Source organism: Equus quagga, chromosome 14 (genome assembly GCF_021613505.1).
Source record: "Equus quagga isolate Etosha38 chromosome 14, UCLA_HA_Equagga_1.0, whole genome shotgun sequence".
Classification (NCBI taxonomy): domain Eukaryota; kingdom Metazoa; phylum Chordata; class Mammalia; order Perissodactyla; family Equidae; genus Equus; species Equus quagga.
The window spans coordinates 22,205,743-22,226,128 of NC_060280.1; the positions used below are offsets into that span (position 1 = coordinate 22,205,743).

Sequence of the window (20,386 nt, forward strand, 5' to 3'; positions counted from 1 at the left end):
ACCATCTCTGACGTCCGCCCTACACTCCTCTCCTTTTCTCTACCCCAGGTCAGACCTTAATACTACATACAGGATGTGTAGCAGACTAACGGTTATCACTCAACCCCAAATCAGTTTCACTTCTTAAGTGGTAGATGAAACCGCCCTGCCTCTTAGCAGAGGAAATATGTTATAAACTGGGTGCAGCCTGGGTTGACTCTTTAAGCTCCTAAAGGGCTGTGCCTGGAGGTCGCCAGGAAGAAATTGTTTCTCCAACCCTGTACCTGGAGTTGAGCAGTCCCCAGGGCCAGGATTTTATCCCTGCAGATGGGTAGCTGGTGGGAGGAAAAAGGGGAGGATGTGGGAGTTATAGATAAAAAGAAATGAAGAAAGAAAAAGGCAGAGAAAAAAGATGCATGGACAGGAACAGAGTAAAAGAATCAATCATAAACATGAAAATGGCAAGTTTGAAGGAGAGAAGAGATGAACATGAGAGATACACAGAGAGACAGAGATGTCTATCACAGAGAGACATAAGGCAACGATAGCCAAAAAGAGAGGTTAAATAAAAACACTGAGGTTCATCCAAGTAGTTTTTAGAGTTGGCTGGCCTTCACATTCTTGTTGGCCCAGAAGAGGGCTTGCTCTGCTAGCTGAGATCCGTGCCAATCAATCACAACGAGTTAGAGACCAAAAAAGGAAGTTTAATTAGATTAGCTAGCTAATCAGAAGAGGAGGTGACTAATGTCTCAAAACCCATCTTCAAGGTTTACAGAACTTTGAGGCAGTTATATAGGAAAAATGGGCAATGAGGAGGGGGTCCAGGGATGTTGGTCTCCAGGCATGATGGGCTCCAGGCATCACATTGTTCTATTCTTCTGTCAGCTGTGACGGATACCTCATAGGTTGTTTCCTGCCTGTGGTCAGCCTGTTCCTGGAGAGAAACTCATAGAACAAAGTTTTAATTTATCAAGTATCAGGCAGTACATACATACGCAGAGGCCATATATCAGGAGAGCATGTGAATTTGTTAAAGTACGTGCAGAGCAGCAAGTAGTCACACAGAGGAGGGGCTGAGGCCATTTAGCAAAACAAGATGGCCCCCCTTTTGCTCCCTTATGGAAGGACTACCTCCATCATCCACTGAGTGTGTCGTCAGACTGACAGTTGTCAGAAGGTCTTAGAGATTAGGCGTTTAATGAGAGGTATTCCTAAGAAGATAATGAAAAGAACAGTTATGAAAGCTTGAGCAAGGGAGTAAAACCAAGACTTGAGTTTAGGAGGGAGCCAGTTGAGAAGATTCCAGGACATTGGGCCCAAAGCATCCTTCAGTGGTGAAGTGAGAAAAGCATTCACAATTTAATGGAATTCTTGGTTCTTGATCTGAATATTTTTGGTGATGGCATAGACATCAGAAAGATTTCAGTGAACATATGCACAGATGTCTCTTCCAATCACTACACAAGTCTCCCTTATGAAGCTAAAATGATGTCCAACACCAGATAATTGTAGAGGACCTGTTGCTGGCATTTCTATAGTTCTATGGAAACGCTACTTGTGGTTTCAGTAAGACTGCCCACAGACTTCCTTATTTTCCAGAGCTGACAACGAAAACTGAGGGAGTTGTGAAAACGTCCTGAGCATCCCCCACAGCAGCAGTTCTGGGTCAAAAGTTTGCCTATACATGATAGTGGAAGTGGTCAGTCTTTTAGATTTACTCTCAAACTTTTAGTCTCTTGTTCTAAGGCTTCCTGAGCTCCTGGTGAGAAAGAAAGGTCACAGCTTCTTTATGGGACTGGGATTCCTCACCCAAATTTATGGCTGTAACATGATTCCATAGACCTTTTGGATCCTCTAGTTCCACGAAAACTTAAATCCAAAGTAACAGTAGGTAAGGTGAGAAAAGACGCCAGTCTGGCTAAAGATTAGATAAGGGGAGCCAGCCAAGTGGCATAGTTGTTAGGTGCGCACCTTCCACTACAGTGGCCTGGGGTTTGCAGGTACAGTTCCCAGGCGGAGACCTGCACACACTCATCAAGCCACAGTGTGTTGGCAAACCACGTACAAAAAAGATAGAGGAAGACTGGCACAGATGTTAGCTCAGCGCCAATCTTCCTCAGTAATGGGGGAAAAAATAAGATAGGTTAAGGGATAAGTAGATGAGCTAGAGAAAAGAATCACATTATGTTGTAACGCTCTCATAACTACTAGAGTATAAATCATAACTAACAGGGTTTTAAAGAGATGGTAACCGTCAAATCAAAGCATAAAGCAGAAATCTCTCAAAGGATAGAATTTTTCTTCAATGAGTATGTTTTGTGTGTTTGTTATTTTAATCAATAACTGACTGTAACATCATTCATGTCACATGGAAACTGATGTTAGCTGCTAAAGTGGAAAGAACATTGCTCTTGGGAGTCAGAACATTTAAGGCTGAGCCCAAGACAAAGCATACAAAAGTTGTGACATCTTGGGTTACTCATTTGACCTCCCCCGTTCTTTTCAGAAGACAGAAATAGAAAATTCTGCATCTTGCTATTTGAAACCCTGACAATATAAAGAGCCTAGGTAAAGAGGTCAAAAGAGCAACTCAACAGTGAAGTGGACCAGGAGGCACAGAGCTGACCTAAGAGCACCTTGGTCTTTGTTCTGGCTAAAGTGGGAGAAAAAACACGTTCCTCCTCAGCTACAATAGTACTTTCAACATGGGCTATAGAATAAGATGTTTTGTAAACATAATTTTTCAGCAAAAAGTGACTATAAACAATAAGAAAAAAAGAGGATGATGAAACACATGAAGAGGATGACAAGGAGAAAACTGATGAAGAAGAATCAAGTGATGAGGATGATGATAGAGATGGTGATGATGTTGATGATTAAGTTGTAGGGCCTTGTGGGACATGGTAAGGATTGTTCCTTTTGCTAAGAGCAGATTGGGAAGCTCTCGGAGATTTCTTAGCAGAGGAGTGACCTTCTCCTTTCAGTCGAACAGGATGCTGTGTAGAGAATCGACTGAGAGAGGAGTGGAGGAGAATTCAACAACGACCGATACAGGGGAATGAGTTAGAAGACTATTGCAACAATCTGGGAAAGACATGATGGTAGCTTGGATTAGGATGGTGGTTAGTGCTCTACATGGTCAAAAGTGGGCTGATTCAGGACCTATTTTGATGGTAGAACCATCAAGATGGTAGCTTGAATTGGCTATGTAAACAATATATCTGGGTTAACCAGTTTGAGGGTTCAAATATATCCCCCTAAAATGGCAGCCCAAATTACAACTCCAAGTCTCCATTTGACCAAACTGACAAAAACCCTGGATCAGCTTTCTCCTCAAATGTGACCTCAAACCCTACGGGTACTTTTCATTAGTAATCTCTTCTAATGCTCTCGATATTCACTAGTCGTACTGGAATACCGTCGAATCGCCTTCAGGGACAGTAAAGTCCACAACTGCTGCCGTGTTGCTGGTGGTTCTTTCCTTAAGCCAATCCCTACCATTTCCATGGTACTTACTCTTCTGAGTTAAGCTTCTGACTTGATTGCCCTTTGTACTCTACCTGGCCATGCTAAAAGTCCCTCAGGATCTTCTGCAATGGGGGTCACCCTAAATCTCCATGCAGAACAAATTCTCTACATTCACTCTTCCAGATTCCCATCAGAGGATATCTATCCTGCATAATAGGCGCTCAATACAATCACTTACGGGACATATCATAATGTCTACGAGGTACAGGAGGTTGGCTTGATGGTGGACCATTGGGTGATTTGCACACTGGTTTCAAGACCCCCACACAAGGCTGAGTTGCAGTTTATACGAAAGGGTCCATTAACAGGACTTGAGTGGGAAGAAGAGATGGTAAGAATTAATTTTTTGAGCTCATACTTCCAGTTAGGCAATGGAATTGTCTTATGTGATCGACACAAGGAAAAATGGTAAGGTGAAAAACTGAGAGATTAAATGAGTGACCCAAGATCACACAGTTAGAATGTCAGGAGAAAGGAATCTGAGTCCACTTCCCATGTACGTACATGACATTAAGGGAACTGATGATGACAGCTATCTCTTAACTGGTCAAAGGAGACAAGATCCTCACCTTCCTCCATGTGCAAGGATAATGCCACCTCATAATATTCAGAAATTCATATTTACAGAAGTGAGTAGGATGGAGGTATGAGCAGACAGCAAAAGCAGGGAAAACTCAGGGTTCCTAGGAGAAAAGGAGGGGCTCTTTCTTTCTCCCCATCTGGCAGGCAAAGCACTATTCGTTGCAGCTGGGGAATGCCCTAAGAGGTAGGTTGAGAAATCCACTGAGGGCAGGATCTGATGCCTCTGCATCTTTCCCTCGGTTATCTGATTTTTCTTTCTCTCATCCCTCTTTTTCTGTCTTGGCAAGTGTCCCTCACTAGATTTCAGAAGAGGCCATCAGAGTCCCTTATATATTCTCTTACCTAAGGAGGAGTCAGTTGGAGGAAAGGATCAGGGAGAAAATGCCGTGTAGGAGAGACCGAGGACCCAGCTGCCCTCTCTCTGTAATCAATGGATTAGATATGGATTTGCTCACTCCATGGGACTTTAGTCAAAGCTGGGAGTATATCTGGAAGGAGGGAGAGGCAAGTGAGGCACTGAGAGAGCAAAGTTTAAGCGTTCCCTCACTCTCGAGAACCCTTGCACCCTAGCTGCCTCTCTTGCCCCACCCCAGTCCCAGTGCTGGGTGGGCCCCTGGGTGATTGGCTCTCTCTAGTACCCCTGGGGAGGTCTAAGTGACTTCCTGCCCCTTCAGTTTATTAATAATAAGAGTAGAAGTTTTCAAATAGAACTGAAGTCAAGAAACTGTCAGAAAAAAAGAGAAACATGGAAGCCTAGAGAAGTCAGCTTACAAAGAACATTCATTGATCACTTCACAATCTTTCGTGTTAAAAGCAGCCATTTCTGGGAATTGACATGAGACTGAGAAATGGAAGCAAAAGTCTTCTGTCAGTGCTGGGCGTTGACTTGAGTAACAGGAGCAGCTGTGTTGTGGAATGAACTTGTTTGTGCATCTGATCTTGAGGCCATAGGATTGCTTCATCCCCTTCCTCTATTTATACAGCACTGACTGAGATCTTATTATATACAGAAAATGGGCTCCCACTATGAGAGAATCTGAGGTGGATCCGACACAGACTCTATCATGGCTAGACTGAGGGCGCAGTAATAGAGAGACATAGGCACTGAAAAAGGACCCAGCATAAGACTGCAAAATACTCCCCCAAGAACTGTAAGATGGTGGGACTCAGGAATCATCAGAAGTTCAAATTAAACACTTAAAGGAGCTACAATGCAATAGCAGAGCATACCCATCACAATGGTTATAATTCACAAGAGAAGAATTAACAAGTGTTAGAGAGGATGTGGAGTAAGGCAAACTCTCATACACTGCTGGTGGGGATGCAAACTGGTGCAGCCACTATGGAAAACAGTATGGAGATTCCTCAAAAAATTAAAAATGGAGCTACCATATGATACAGCTATTCTGCATCTGAATATTTATCCAAAGACCACAGAAGCACTAATCTGTGAAGATATTTGCAGCCCTATGTTCACTGCAGCGTTATTCACAATAGCCAAGACTTGGAAAGAACCTAAGTGCCCATCGATAGATGAATGGATAAAGAATATGTGGTATATGTACGTAATGGAATACTACTCAGCTGTAAAGCAGGTGAAATCTTCCATTTGCAGCAACACGGACAGACCTTGAGGGTATTATACTAAGCGAAATAAGTCAGACAGAGAAAATCAAATACCATGACTTCACTAATAAATAGAAGATAAAAACAACAGCAACAATAAACAAATACAGAGACAGAGATTAGATTGGTGGTTATCAGAGGGGAAGGGAGGGAAGTGGACAAGAGGAGTGATAAGGCATATGTGTACGGAGATGGATGGTAATTAGTCTTCGGGTGGTGAACACGATGTAGTCTACACAGAAATCAAACTATAATGATGTTCACCTGAAAAAAAAAGATGACTATGACAGAATTGACACAGAATATGACACCTGTGGAGGTGGGACTTTGAGGTTTGGGGGATGGGAGACTTCCACTGAACAAGCAGACAGCTACAACACATCACAGTGTGATAGGAGCGTTACAAGAGTGTGAAGTAAGTGCTGTGACAGCACAGCACAGAAGAGTTCAGTAGAGGTCAATGCAGGTAGAGTCGTGTAGGTGGACTGGGAGGAGGAGGGAGAAATATGCAACAATGTGGGTAGGATTTCTCGAGGAACTGGAAAAAATATGTATGAATTTCACCTGGAAGAACATGTATGTGTCAGACATACCAAGTTTGATCTAGAAGAAGGATAATGACGCAGGAGGTAAAGATCCACAAGCAATGATATAATGAATTCAATCATGGAGAAAGACAAGAAGTCGCAAAACAAAATGCTTTACCAGGGATTTAGGTTTAAGGGAAAACAGAGATAACATTACTAAAAAGCTAGAGAACAGTGAAGTTCCCTCTGTCTCATCATGAACACACAATATGCTTTTAAGAATTTAGTTTACTTTGGGCCCGGCCTGTGGTGCAGCGTTAAGTTCGGGCACATTCCCGTTCGGCGACCCAGGGTTCGCCGGTTCCGATCCCGGGTGCAGACACGGCACCATGTGGCAAGCCACGCTGTGGTAGGCCTCCCGCATATAAAGTACAGGAAGATGGGCATGGATGTTAGCTCAGGGCCAATCTTCCTCAGCAAAAAGAGGAGGGTTGGCAGCAGTTAGCTCAGGGCTAACCTTCCTCAGAAAAAAATAAAAATAAAAAAAACAAAAAGAAGAATTTAGTTCACTTTGTGTTGAATCATCCAAATCAGCTAATAGAATGTTGGAAACTTTGTTAATTTTCAAATCAAACACTGTGGAGAATAGCTAATTCTCGCATAAAGGTCTTTTACAGGAAATGAAAACTCACGTTATTTGCACTGGGAGCATGCTTCTCTCTTTGTTCTTAGATGACTTGAGAACTAGAACAGCAAGACAGTTAAAGCACTTTCTCTGAGGAAGAAACTCTAATGTGCCTGTGTTTCTTCTTCCAAATTCCTTCCCTATGCTGTTTTTGCTGTGTTCATTATCTTGTGCTCACCCACTCCCACCTTTGTCCACACACACACACACACACACACACACACACACACAGAGATTAATGTTAGTCTTCTATCTGTGGTAAATTTAAAACACAAAGGAAAGAAAAAAAGAAAGAGAAAAAGAAAGCAAGAGGGAGGGAGGGAGGAAGAAAGGACAAGGAAAGGAAGAAAGATGATTCCTTTTAATCAGGTGGTTTATTTTTTAAGGAAAAATGAAAGTGAAACCAGTTTTTCACTTCTTGCTCAAAGGATAAATTGAGCTCTCTCTGCCACACAGGAAGCCAAAGTCTGGGCTGGAGACAGCAGCCTGCCCGGCTCAGGGAAGGAATCTGCTTTGCCTTCTCTCTGGTTTCTCTCCAGCAAACTGAGAACAGGAGCCTGGCCTCAAGGAGACAGGTAGGTGAAGAAAAAGAAGGGAAATGGGGTAGACAGAGAGATACAATGACAGATTCAGAGGCTAAACTTGAAACAGAAATTCGTAGAAATAACCATAGTGAATTGTGAGAGACCAGGCAGATTATGAACACAAATATGAATCCACCGTCGTCATTCTTCCAAAAAGCAGCTACAAATCAGGGGAAAGGGAGTACAGTGTCTAAACACACAGCTAAACAATTTAGTAATTTGTATTATGAAAGAAAAGTAAACCCAGACAGAGGTAAAAGGAGCCTTTGCTTGAAAGGATTATTGCAATGAAGGGAAGGAGACTCTTGCAATAGGGAAAACAATCCACCTGTAGGGCTGCCAGCATCTCAAAGGCCAGGCAGAAAGGAATTTTCTTTATTGGGAAGTGTCAACGGGGCCAGAAAGACAGGCTATGGAGGGAGTAGGATCATCAGGGAATGTTTTTCCCTGAGGCCCGCAGATTCTTAGGAGGGAGCATTTAGGAGGTTGTGTGCTAGGTCAGGAGGAGCTGGGTCACAATCAGGGGCCTGGAGAAAGGAGAGAAGCTTAACTAATGTTCAGTCAACTTACAAGCACTTTATTTCAATTGAGCCGTAGGGACAAACAGCCCAGCTAATCTTTTATGAGGCAACGAATGGGAATTTAAAGGGTCCCTGTTTGGCCTCATTATAGGTAAAAATGGGGAAGAAGATTGAGTCCTATCTAATCCAGTCATATGTGGAAGAGTGGTTTTCTGCTCTCAGCCATTTCTCAGAACACATAAGGGTGGATGGATTTCTTTAACCATCATGGTTGCAGGAGTAAAAGGCTAGAAAAGGTTAACACTGTTATTATGATTCATGTAAGTAACAGGTGCTATTGCAAGCACAAAGAAGAGAAGTAATAACTCCACCTGAAACGCTGATGGAAGGCTTCACAAATAAGAAGAAAATTGAACTGCGTCAGGAGTGATAATTGGCTGTCCTAATAATCAAATTTCCATAAGACAGATTAACAGGAGAAAACTAAAATTAAGTGTATGCATATCGGAGCCCCACAGAGACATGAAGACTCAAAGACAGTCAGGCAATTGAAGCTCATATGCCATCCTGAGCTAAGGAGAAGTGGGTAGGAGTCTGGGCTTCAAAGGGCAGGAAGATTCCATGCAGATAATTCTTTCTGGTATAAGAGTTATCTCTGGTAAAAGCACCCTTCCTGGTACAGACACCCTATCTAAATTCTTGTAGGCAGTTAAGGGAGAAGAAAAAAGCTTTTCCTGAGTCTGTTGGGTCTTAATTGGCTTCACTCAACACAATCCACATGCCAAAGTGCCACATTTTGGGGTGGCATACTCTGCTCCCCCTAATTATACAAGGTTAGGAAAACTATGAGGTTGAGGAAAGATTACAGAGTGTAGTTGCTAAGGAAAGAAAGTGAACTAGAAGGTAGGAAAAGGAAAAAGAGTGGTTGTGAAAGGCATTAGGCTAATTGTTCCACATTAGGAGGGGTCTTGAACCAGGACCAAGTAATCTGATCATATCATAAACCAATGAAGAATTTTCAAAGTTTTGCAAACAAGTAAATGATGTAAATATGAGTTTCAGGATGTAGCGTGAAAGATGAACCACAAGAGGGAGAGAGAGAACTGACAAAGAGCTTCTCAAACAGAGCAGTCAAACAAATAGGGCACACTAATGCCCCACATTTGATAGGAACCCAACAGGGACCACAGTTTTGGGGAAGAATTAGGAAAAATGGGCTTCTAAGAAATAAAACATGCCCACATCACCATTTCCTCATGAAAATTGGGTGGATTCCCCCAAATGGCTAGAGCCAGGAATTTAGGATGAGTTTCTAATTGGAGAAGCCGTTCTCCATAGTTAGTCCAGCAAGTCCAAAGAGCAGCTCCAAATACAAATGGAATAAGATCTAGGATAGGAGGCAGAGCCTAAGAGGAAAGCTAAATTTATTTAAATTTTTCATTGAGATGTAATTCACATATGACATTATATTAGTTCCAGTTGTACAACAAAATGATTCCATATATGTAAATATTGCAAAATGATCACAGAATAAGTCCAATTAACATCCATCACAACAGATAGTTATAATTTTTTTTCTTGTCATGAGATCTTTTAAAGTCTAGTCTCTTAGCAACTTTCTAACTTACAGTACAACGTTATCAACTACAATCACTGTGCTATACATTACATCCCCAGGGTTCATTCATTTTATAACTAGAAGTTTGTACTTTTGACCTCATTCACCCATTTTGCCTGCTCCCTCACCCCCACCACTCCCCCACCCCCGCCCCAGCAAACACCAATCTGCTCTCTGTATCTATGAGTTTCGTTGTTTTGTTTTTTACTTTCCACATACAAGTGAGATCATATGGTATTTGTCTTTTTCTGCCTGACTTACTGCATTTAGGACTCAAGGTCTACTCGTGTTGTCACATATGACAGGATTTCCTTCTTTAATGACTGAATAATATTCCAGTATTTATTTACCACATTTCTTTATTCATTCACCCATCAAAAGCCATTTAGGTTGTTTCCATGTTTTGGCTATTGTAAATAATGTTGCTGTGAACATGGGAGCGCAGAGCTTTCCGAGTAATGGTTTTGAGTCCTTCAGATAAATAACCAGAAGTGGAAGTGCTGGATCATTTCATTTGATGGAAACTAGAAAAGATTGCACACTGCAAGAAAAGCCTAAAGCAGCTCATGATTAGCAGCAGAGTCACAATTCTTCAAACACATGTTTTTTAACTGCATGATCAAAAGTAGCCTCAAGATGCTCTTCATCCCGTTACATGCTTATTTCTTTCTAAGCAATAAAACAATCTGTGATTATTTTGCTTATTCAAGTATTGACAAGTTCATGGTCTGCTTCCCACCACTGGAATATACATTCTCCAAGGATAAGGATCTAGCCTGTTTTACTCATCAATCAACACATAGCACCCAGGATGTTTCCCAGCATGCTGAAAGCCCTCAATAAATATGTGTGGAATAAATACTGGAATTTTTAACACATGTTGCCAAGCCTCTGATCCATGGTAGTTGTATGATGAGTTTGCATAAAAGCACATTATCGGGATGGGTCCAAGAGAGGAGAGAGAGTCAACAAAGAGAAGCTCCCCACGTTGAGGAGGATAGAAATGTTGGAGAAGTCCCCTGGACTGGGTAATTACAAGGTGACTATCAGGCTACAGAGAATTTTTTCAGAAAAAAGTGAGGGCAGAAGTCAGACTAAATAGTGAGAAGTGGATGGGGTGTATTCATCAATTCATTTCATCAATAAACATTTATTGAGACAGAAGTGCTAAATTTCAAATAATTGTTTGAGAACTCTGGCAATAAAGGAACATAAAGAAGATAAAAGTTTATAAAAGAGGTGGGACATAATCTGCATTTAAATAAAATGTGAAGACTTGAGCATGTTTTCTTGTCCAAAGTGAGCAATCGTGAAAGTAAGATACTCCAGATATTTTAGACTCAAGATACAGAAAACAAGAGCCAAAAGGAGGTGAGTAGGAGACGGATTTAGAGGACAGAGTTGGTATTCAAAGAGTTTAGGGACATTTCTTCCCTAAGGACCAAAGGGAAAAACACAAGGATGGAATTTGATCTTAATTTGAAGGTGGAAATGTCTGAAAGTGAGAAAGGTGTGACCACATGGCTTCTGCATTCTGTAGAATTAGAAAGTGAGGTCACCGAAGGTGAGAGGAGCCTCAATGAATGCCGTTTGATGTAATCTTTCCCGTACTCGTAGACCCCTTCTCTATGCTTCCTAACTCTAGGTTCAAGGGACCCTCTCAGACCTTTTCTTATTTATCTCTCTAACTCTATTGTCTAGCAAAGCGCCTGGCACTTGGCAGATCAATAAGTGTATATAAATTAAATGTACAATTACCAAGATGTGATGTCTGGATTGTGGGGAGTGAAGGAGATAAAAGAGTCAAAGTAGACTCTCACTGGGACTGAGACACTTGGAAGATGGGAATAGGATGAGAGTGTTGAGAAAACAAAAGGAAAAAGAGGTTTGGGAAGAAGGTGGTGAGTGCAAGTTGGGATGCACTGATTTATATTCCACCTCATGGGCCCCTTCTGCTGAGAACCGCATCTCTGTCTCAGGCTGGCCCTGGACTCGTTTCATCCCAGGGCACCCAGAAGTTCAACTTTCTTCTCCTTCTGCTTCTCCTCCTCCTTCTCTCCTCCTCCTCCTCGTTATTCTTCTCCTTCTTCTTCTTCCCCTTCTTTCTTCTTCTTCTTTGAGGATGATTCACCCTGAAATAACATGTATGCCAATCTTCCTCTGTTTTATATCTGGGTGGCTGCAATAGCATGGCCACCGCCAAGTGTGTAGGCCTGCACCTAGAAACCAAACCCAGGCCACCAAAGCAGAATGTGCCAAGCATAACCACTAGGCCATTGGGAATAAACAAGTTTCTTGTTTATTCTACTTAATTATCCATGAACACCCTCTATGCACTTGTCTGTTACTGGTCCAGGTATCAGTTCAATTCCTTTCTGCCTTCAGAACAATGCCTCATGCTTCAACTATCCCTAAGGGATTTACTTCTAATCACTGGATATGACAACAAAAATGTACAAAGCAGGGAAAGTGAAAAATTCTCGTCCTGAATGTGGCTTCAGAATACTCCAGGTAACGTCATAGAAGCCTCACTACTCTGGGGGCTAATTAGAAAAGTTTGTGGGTAAACTGGTCTCAGGAATGGATGTCTAAGTGTGAGCATATACTCCCACATACAGGGGCCCTATGTTCTCCCACTAACAAGTCCCATAGAAGATGGTATTGTGTGACATCCTTTATCCTGCCTTAAAATTAAAGTTTTTATTTTTTCATGTCAACTTTATTGAGAAACCATTAATGCACAATAAAGTGAATCCATTGTTGGGGCCCTGCCCTGTGGTGAGTGATTAAGTTCGCGCGTTCCGCTTTGGTGACCCAGGCTTTCACTGATTCAGATCCTGGGCATGGACATGGCACTGCTTGTCAGGCCACACTGAGGCAGCATCCCACACGCCACAACTAGAAGGACGCACAACTAAAATACACAACTATGTACTGGGGGAATTTGCTGAGAAAAAGCAGAAAAAAAAAAAAAAAAAGATTGGCAACAGTTGTTAGCTCAGATGCCAATCTTTAAAAAAGAAAAAATCCATTGAAGGTATACATTTTGATGAGTTTTGCCACGTCAAAACGACTGACACCTTGAAACCATTCCCACAATAAAGATACAAAACATTTTCACCATCCCAAAAGATTCTTTGAGTCCCTTGGCAGTCTACCCCTCCCTCTGCCCTAGCCCCAGGCAACCACTGGTAGGCGTTTTGTTACTATAAATTAGTTTTCAGTTTATATAAATGAAATAATATGGTCTGTGTTATTTTGTTGATTGTTTCTTTCACTCAGCATCATAATTTTTAATTTCAACCATGCTGTTACGTGAATGAGTAGTTGTCATGTATTGTTGAGTAGTATTTAATTGTGCACCATACTTTGTTTATCTGCTTACCTATTTATGGACACTTAGAGTATTTCCAGTTTGGGGCTCTTATGAAAAAAGCTGCTACGAATATCTATACACAAATCTTTGTGTGAGCATATATTTTTATTCCTTTGGGTAGATACTTACAGTAAAATGTCTGAGTTGTGTGATAGGTACATATTTCACTTTTTAAGAAATTGCCAATTTTCTAAAGTCGTTACCCACAAGAGCGTCTGAGAGTTCCAGTTGCTCTGCATCTTCCCTGGATTTCGATGTTGTCAGTCTTTTTAATTTAAGTCACTCTACTGAGTGTGTAGTGTTCTCTCATTGCAGTTTTAGTTGTCATTTCCCTGTCACGAATGGTGTTGACGTCTTTTCATGTGCTTCTTCACCATTCAATATCTCCCTTTTTGAATTGTCTGTTTAAACTTTTTGTACATTTCTTATTTCATTCTCTTACATATTTTGAGCTGTAAGAGTCTTTATATAATCTAGATACCAGCCCTTTAGCAGATATATACATTGCAAATATTTTCTTCCATTCTTTAGTTTGCCTTTTAATTTTCTTAATATTTTTCAAAGAGCAAAAATTATTCATTTTAATTAAGTCTAATTGATGAAATTTTTCATTTATGGTTCATGATTTGGGTGTCCTAAGAAAGTTTTACCTACTACACGGCCTTGAACATTTTCCCCTGTTTTCCTCCAGAAGTTTTATAGCTTAGCTTTTACATTTGGTCTATTTTGAATTATTTTGTGTGTGGCTTCAAGTAGGGTCAATGTTCATTTTTCACATGAATATCCAATTCTCCTAGCACTATTTGTTGAAAAACTTTCCTTTCCTCTTTGAAAATCAATCTATCATAAACGCATGACTATTTCTGGACTCTCTGTTCTGTTCCATTTCCATTGACCTATATCTAAACTTCACTAATACCATACTGTCTTGTTCATTGTAGCTTTATAGTAAATGTTCAAATCACACAACGTAAGGATGTCCTTCTTTCTTCCTTTCTTTTTTTTTCACATGCATACCCAAACCACATATCCATATGCAATTTCCTTAGACAGGTCAAAACAGTCAAAAAACAAAATTCCTAACTGTCTCTGAAAGACGGCGTCTTGAGTTATGAATTCCTCAATGTTTCTTGGCAATCTTAGCAAGTTAGAATTAACAATGTAGGGTAGGAAGACATTTCCTCTACCCACTCTAGGTTCTTCTGTCAGGACAATGAATTAAATTTACACGACAGATAATAACAGGAGAAAAGTAAACAAAGCTTTATAATATGTATACATGGGAGAGATCCAGAAAAACTGAGTAAATCCCCAAAACGGAGGAGGTTCTCATCTTAAATACTCTCCTCATCTAAAGGCAAAGGAGGAAGTTGGGGGGAGAAGGGGAGTCAGTTATGGGAGATTACCAGAAAAGCACAGTAAACAAGAGTAAGGTTATTATGCAGATTAAAGTCCTTGCCTTCTGCATTGATAAGAGTTTCTAGAGATAAGGTCATCCTCTCCTCTTCCTCATACAGAGAGGGACACATCTTTACAGGTGGAGATTTCCTTTACAAATGGAAATGTCTCTTAACAAAGAGTAACTTCTGCTTTTCAGATTTTCTCTCATGTCTGCAGTTTTTAAAAGTAACCAACCCAAGATAATCCTCATGCCAAACAGACATATCTTGGGGTGGCCAATTCCAATCCCTCATAACAGTTTTCATGAACTTTAACAAGATAGAGATCCTTATGGGACAGAGAAATGAGCTACCATCTAAGCTTGTATAACATCTACCTTCTGAACTCTATCCCTTCTCCAGACAAACTTCAGGATACAGCTGAAAGGTCTATTCTCCCCTTTCTTCCTCTTGACGCACACAACCCCAGAACTCAAGGTCATGGAACAGTTAGAAAGGAAATTTTGATTTGCGGGATGTCAGAGAAGATCTCTGAATATAAGTTCTTATTTGATGCAATTTTCTGGTACAGAGGTGTCCACGCTACTTTATCTGTGTGTTTCTTACACAACAAGAAATTAAAGAAATTAAAAAACTATGTGCTCCTTTTTAGAGGGGTTAAGTCAGGTAACAATAAGCCTGTGCCTACCTGCCAGGCTCTGAAAACCATCACTTCGCAGTAGCATGAAGCTTACCCCAGAAGGCTACAAGTCTTTCTCTACTCCTGGCCAACTGTAGCTCAAAGCTATCTCAGAATGACCATGGCCAGGCTACTCAGACAGCTCAAGAAATAAGATACAAGTTCCCAGGGGCTTGTCCATATAACATCTGAGATTGCCTGTTTTCGGTTTACGTGATTTCCAAAGATTTCAACCCTCAAAACCATAAAACAGGGGCCTTCAACATTACTTAATTGAAAAGGACATAGGTTAATTTGAATGCCCTCCTGGGGACAAAACAAAGACTGCTTTGATCCTTTCTCCTGTTCTCTTTGATCCTTCCTCCACCTGCCAAGGACTTCACAAGCCATAGAGAAGATCATCCTGTCAGCATAGAGCCTACCAGGATTTACAGGTCAATGAAGTATCATCAATTGTATGACCACTTAAGCATGACCAGGTGGAGTATTAGAACACTGCCTGTATTCCAGAACAATCTCTCATATCTCTATCTGCTTCCCATCATTAATCCTCTCTACTTGCCAAAAGTTTACACTAGTTGCTATTCAGACCTCTAATACTATAAGTTAATTTTGCCAGGGGTTCAACTTTCTTTCTGTGGAATCGTATTGTAGGCATTCTTTTGGATTTGGCTTCTTTCTCACAACTTAATATTGTGAGACTCACCCGTATTGTTGTATGTAGCTGTGATATTTGTCTCCATGTCTTCCCATAAAATTCTATTACGTGAATAAGCCGTAACTTGGTTACCCACTTGGCAGTCAATGGACATCTGAGTTGTTTCCAGTTTGTGACTTTTATTAGTACTGTTATGAACATTCTAGTGGATATGACTGCATGAATATGTGCACACAGTTTCTATTGGCATACACCTAGGGATGGAAATCTTGGCTTATTTCTGTCATTTTATTTTATGGGGATCCATGATGTCCTGTTTTGTTTGGATTTTTGTCTTTCCTCTATTTGTGGCACTGATTGAGATTTCTATGTTTAATTTTATTATTACATTAGTTAGGATGTAATCACCCTTTTTAAGTCATAAAAAACCTCCATTCTTACCCAATATATTCAAAAATAATTTTGTATCAACTTTGCACATATTCACTCTCACAGCACCATTACCACACACACATGTGCATGAACATACACTATCCTCATCCATACCACTATTTCTGTATTCAATCAACTGGAATTTTAACTATAGATTGCTCTTAATTTTTAAATTATACAGCAACAATTATTTAAACTAAGAGTTTTACTTGTTCCTTTACTAATTTGGTTGGCATAAGATCTTAGTTTCAAAATCGTATTCCTTAAGCACATTAAAAATAGTACTGTCATGGGCCTGCCCCAAGGGCCTAGTGGTTAAGTTCAGCATGCTCCACTTTGGCTGCCCTGGCCCAGTTCCCAGGTGCAGATCTATACCAATCACCTGTCAGTGACTATGCTGTGGTGCAGCTCACATACAAAAAGAGAAAGATTGACAGCAGATGTTAGCTCAGGGAAAAAAAAAATTGTGCTCTTATATCATTTAGTATCTCACATTGCTGCTGAGAATTCTATCAGTCTGCTTTTAACTTATCTGCATATAACATGGTTTGCTCATTTGTTTAATTTTTAGACTCTTCACTCTGTATTCTAAGAGTATGAGAATATTGCCAGATATCTAAATAATTATTATTAATTAGAGGCATGTATATATGATGACTGACAAATAATAAGGTACAATTGAAATTTCAGAATGTTATAAACTATTATGGGCTCAATAAAATAAAATAAAATAAAATAAAAGTAGACCTACCATATGATCCAACTATTTCACTTCTGGGTATGAATCCGAGGAACATGAAAACACACATGTGTAAGATATTGGCACCTCTGTGTTAATTGCAGCATTATTCACAATAGCCAAGACTTGGAAACAGCCAAGACTTGGAAACAACCTAAGTGCCTATCAATGGATGAATGCATAAAGAAGATGTGGTATATATTCACAATGGAACACTACTCAGCTGTAAAAATATGATGAAATCTTGCCATTTGTGACAACATGAATGGACCTTGATGGTATTATGATAGGTGAAATAATTCAGACAGAGAAAGTCAAATACCGTATGATTTCACTCATAAGCAAAAAACGAAAAAAACAATAGGAACAATAGACAAACACATAGACACAGAGATTAGACTGGTGGTTACCAGAAGGGAAGGGGGGGTGGGAAGCAGGTAAAAGGGGGGATAGGGTATATGTGTATGGTGACAGATGGTGATTAGTCTTTGAGTGGTGAACATGATGTAGTCTACACAGAAATCAAAATATAATAATGGACATCTGCAATTAAAAAAAGATGAATATGACAAAGTCCCCTACAACCGGAAGGAATACAGGGCGGTGGGATTTTGAGGTTTAGGCAATGGGAGACTGCCTATGAACAAGCAGACAGCTACAAGGCAGCACAATGTGATAGGAGCGTTACCAGAGTGTGAAGTAAGTGCTGTGACAGCATAGCACAGAAGAGCTCAGTAGAGGTCAATGCAGGTAGAGTCGCGCAGGTGTCCTGAGATGCGGAGGGAGAAATACAGGAAGATGTGGGTAGGCTTTCTGGAGGAACTGGAAAAAATGAGTAGGAAGTTCACTTAGAAGAATACGCGTGTGTCAGACATACAAAGTTTGAAGTAGAAGAACAATGAGGCAGGAAGTAACGATCTACAAACAGTGTTATAGTGAATTAGATCAAGGAAAAAGATAATCAGCAAAACAAAGTACTTTATGTGTGATTTGGGTTTGAGGGAAAACTGGCAGAAATAACATTACTAGAAAGCTCTAATATAACAGATAGAGAACAGTGAAATTCTCTCTTTCTCATCATGAACACACACTACACTTTTAAAGAGTTTAGCTCCAGCCAGCCGGTGGCTCAGCAGTTAAGTTCGAGTGCTCTGCATCAGCAGCCCAGGCTTGCTGTCCAGATCCCAGGTGCGGACCTATGCCCACTTATAAAGCCATCCTACGGCAGGGGTCCCACTTATAAATAGAGGAAGGTGGGCACAGGTGATGGCTGAGGGCTAATCTTCCTCAAAAACAAAGTTTAGCTCACTTTAGTGTTGAATCATCCAAAATACCTAGTACAATGTCAGAAGCTTGGTTAATTTTCAAATCAACTACTGTAGAGAAACAGCTCATTCCAGCATAAAGGTCTTTTACAGGAAATAAAAACTAACATGTTTCATTAGCACTGAGTGCATGATTCTCTTTGTCCTTGGATGACTCCAGAAATAGAACAGTAAGGCAGTTAAAGTGCTTTCCCTAAGCAAGAAACTCTAACGTGCCCAAGGCTCTTCTCCCAAATTCCTGCCTTACTCTGCTTCTGATAGAGATCAATATGGATCAGAAAAATATACTATCATTTACCTTCTGAACCATATCCCTTCTCTAGACAAATTTCTACTGAATACAGCTAGGAGGTCTATTCTCCCTTCTTCCTCTTGATTCACACAACCCCAGAACCTCAGATTGTGTATTAGTTGGAAAGGAAATTTTGAGTTATGGGATGTCAGAGAAGATCTTCGTACAAGTTCTTCTCTCATGCAATGTTCTGGTACATGGGTGTCCATGCTATTTATGTGTTTCTTAAACAACAAGAAACTGAAGAAAGAACTATGTGCTCCTTTCAGGAGGGGATAAGTCAGGTAACAATAAACCTGTGCCTACCCACCAGTCTCTGAAAATCACCACTTCCCAGTAGCATGAACCTTTCCCAAAGGGCTACAGGTCTTTCTCTACTCCTGGCCAACTGTAGCTTTGAATCTGCCTCAGCCTGACCGTGCCCAGGCTTCCCAGACAGCTCAAGAAACGAGACACAAGGTCTCCGGGGCTTCTCCATGCAAGATTTGAGATGAACTGTTTTTGGTTTATGTGATTACAAAAGATTTCAACCCCAAAACGATAAAACATGTGCCTGCAACATTTACTTAATTGAAAAGGACACAGGTTAACTTGACTGTCCTCCTGGTGACAAAACAAAGACTGCTTTGATCCTTTCTCTTGGTGTTTTGATCCTTCCTCCACCTGCCAAGGACTTCACAAGCCGTAGAGAAGACCATGTTCTCAGCATAGAGCCTACAAGGATTACAGGCCAATGGAGTATCACAAATTGAATAACACTGTTAGCAAGCCCAGACGGAGTATTAGAACACTACTTATATCCCAGAACAATCTCTCATATCCCTATCTACTTCCCATCATTAACTCTCTCTACTTCCCAAAAGTTTGCGCTAGTCACTATTCAGACCTCTAATACTAGACGTTAACTTTGCCAGTTGTTTATCTTTCTTTATGTGGAATCATATTGTATGCATTCTTTTGGATTTGTCTTCTTTCCCATAACTTAATATTGTGAGATTTACCCATATTGCTGTGTGTAGCTGTGATATTTGTTTTCATTGTTGTATAACATTCCACTGTATTAATATGCCACAATTTAGTTACTCACTGTGCTGAGAACAAACATCTGAGTTGATTCCAGTTTGTGACTTTTATGCATGCTGCTATGAACATTCTATTTGGATATGTCTTGATGAATAGATACATACAGTTCTATTGGCATATACTTAAGGACAGAAATTTTGGCTTCTGTCATTTCATTATATGCACATCCATAATTTCTTGATTTTTTCTTTGTTTTTTCCTACCTTGTGATACCGATTGAGATTTCTCTATTTAATTGTATTATTACATTATTTAGGGTGTGATCACCCTTTTTATGTCCTAACTAACCTCTATTCTTACCCAACACATTAAAAAATCATTTTTTATCAACCTGCACATATTCACTCTCACCACCATCATCACCACACACACACACACATGCACAAACACACATTGTCGTCATCCTTAACACCAGTTCTATGTTGAACTAGCTGGAATTTTAATTACAGATTGTTCTTAATTTTTAAATTATACAGCAAAAAATATATAAACTAATAGTTTTACTCATTCCTTCACTAATTTGGTTGGCATATAGTCTTAGGTTCTAAATCATACTCCTTAAGCATATTAAAAATAATATTGTCATATCATATAGTGTCCCACGCTGCTGCTGAGAATTCTGATATTAGTCTGCTTTTAACTTACCTTTAAATAACACAGATTGTTCATTTGTTTAATCTTTAAACTTTTTACTCTTTATTTTAAGAGTTTGAGAATATTGCCAGGATATATCTAAATAGAGTAATTATTAT

General features: G+C 40.2%; 1 protein-coding gene across 3 annotated transcripts in view; it reads left to right on the forward strand.

Annotated features, from left to right (window-relative positions):
• LOC124225349 (interferon-induced very large GTPase 1-like) overlaps positions 1-20,386 on the forward strand; it is a 64,325-nt gene that overhangs the window by 25,594 nt on the left and 18,345 nt on the right. For 2 of the 3 annotated variants that reach the window (XM_046637967.1, XM_046637968.1), the window contains one exon: positions 7,384-7,502. The exons of the other annotated variant lie outside the window; for it this stretch is intronic. The gene's annotated coding sequence lies outside the window, so the exon portion shown is untranslated. The remainder of the gene's footprint in view (positions 1-7,383; positions 7,503-20,386) is intronic. 3 annotated transcript variants of the gene reach the window in all.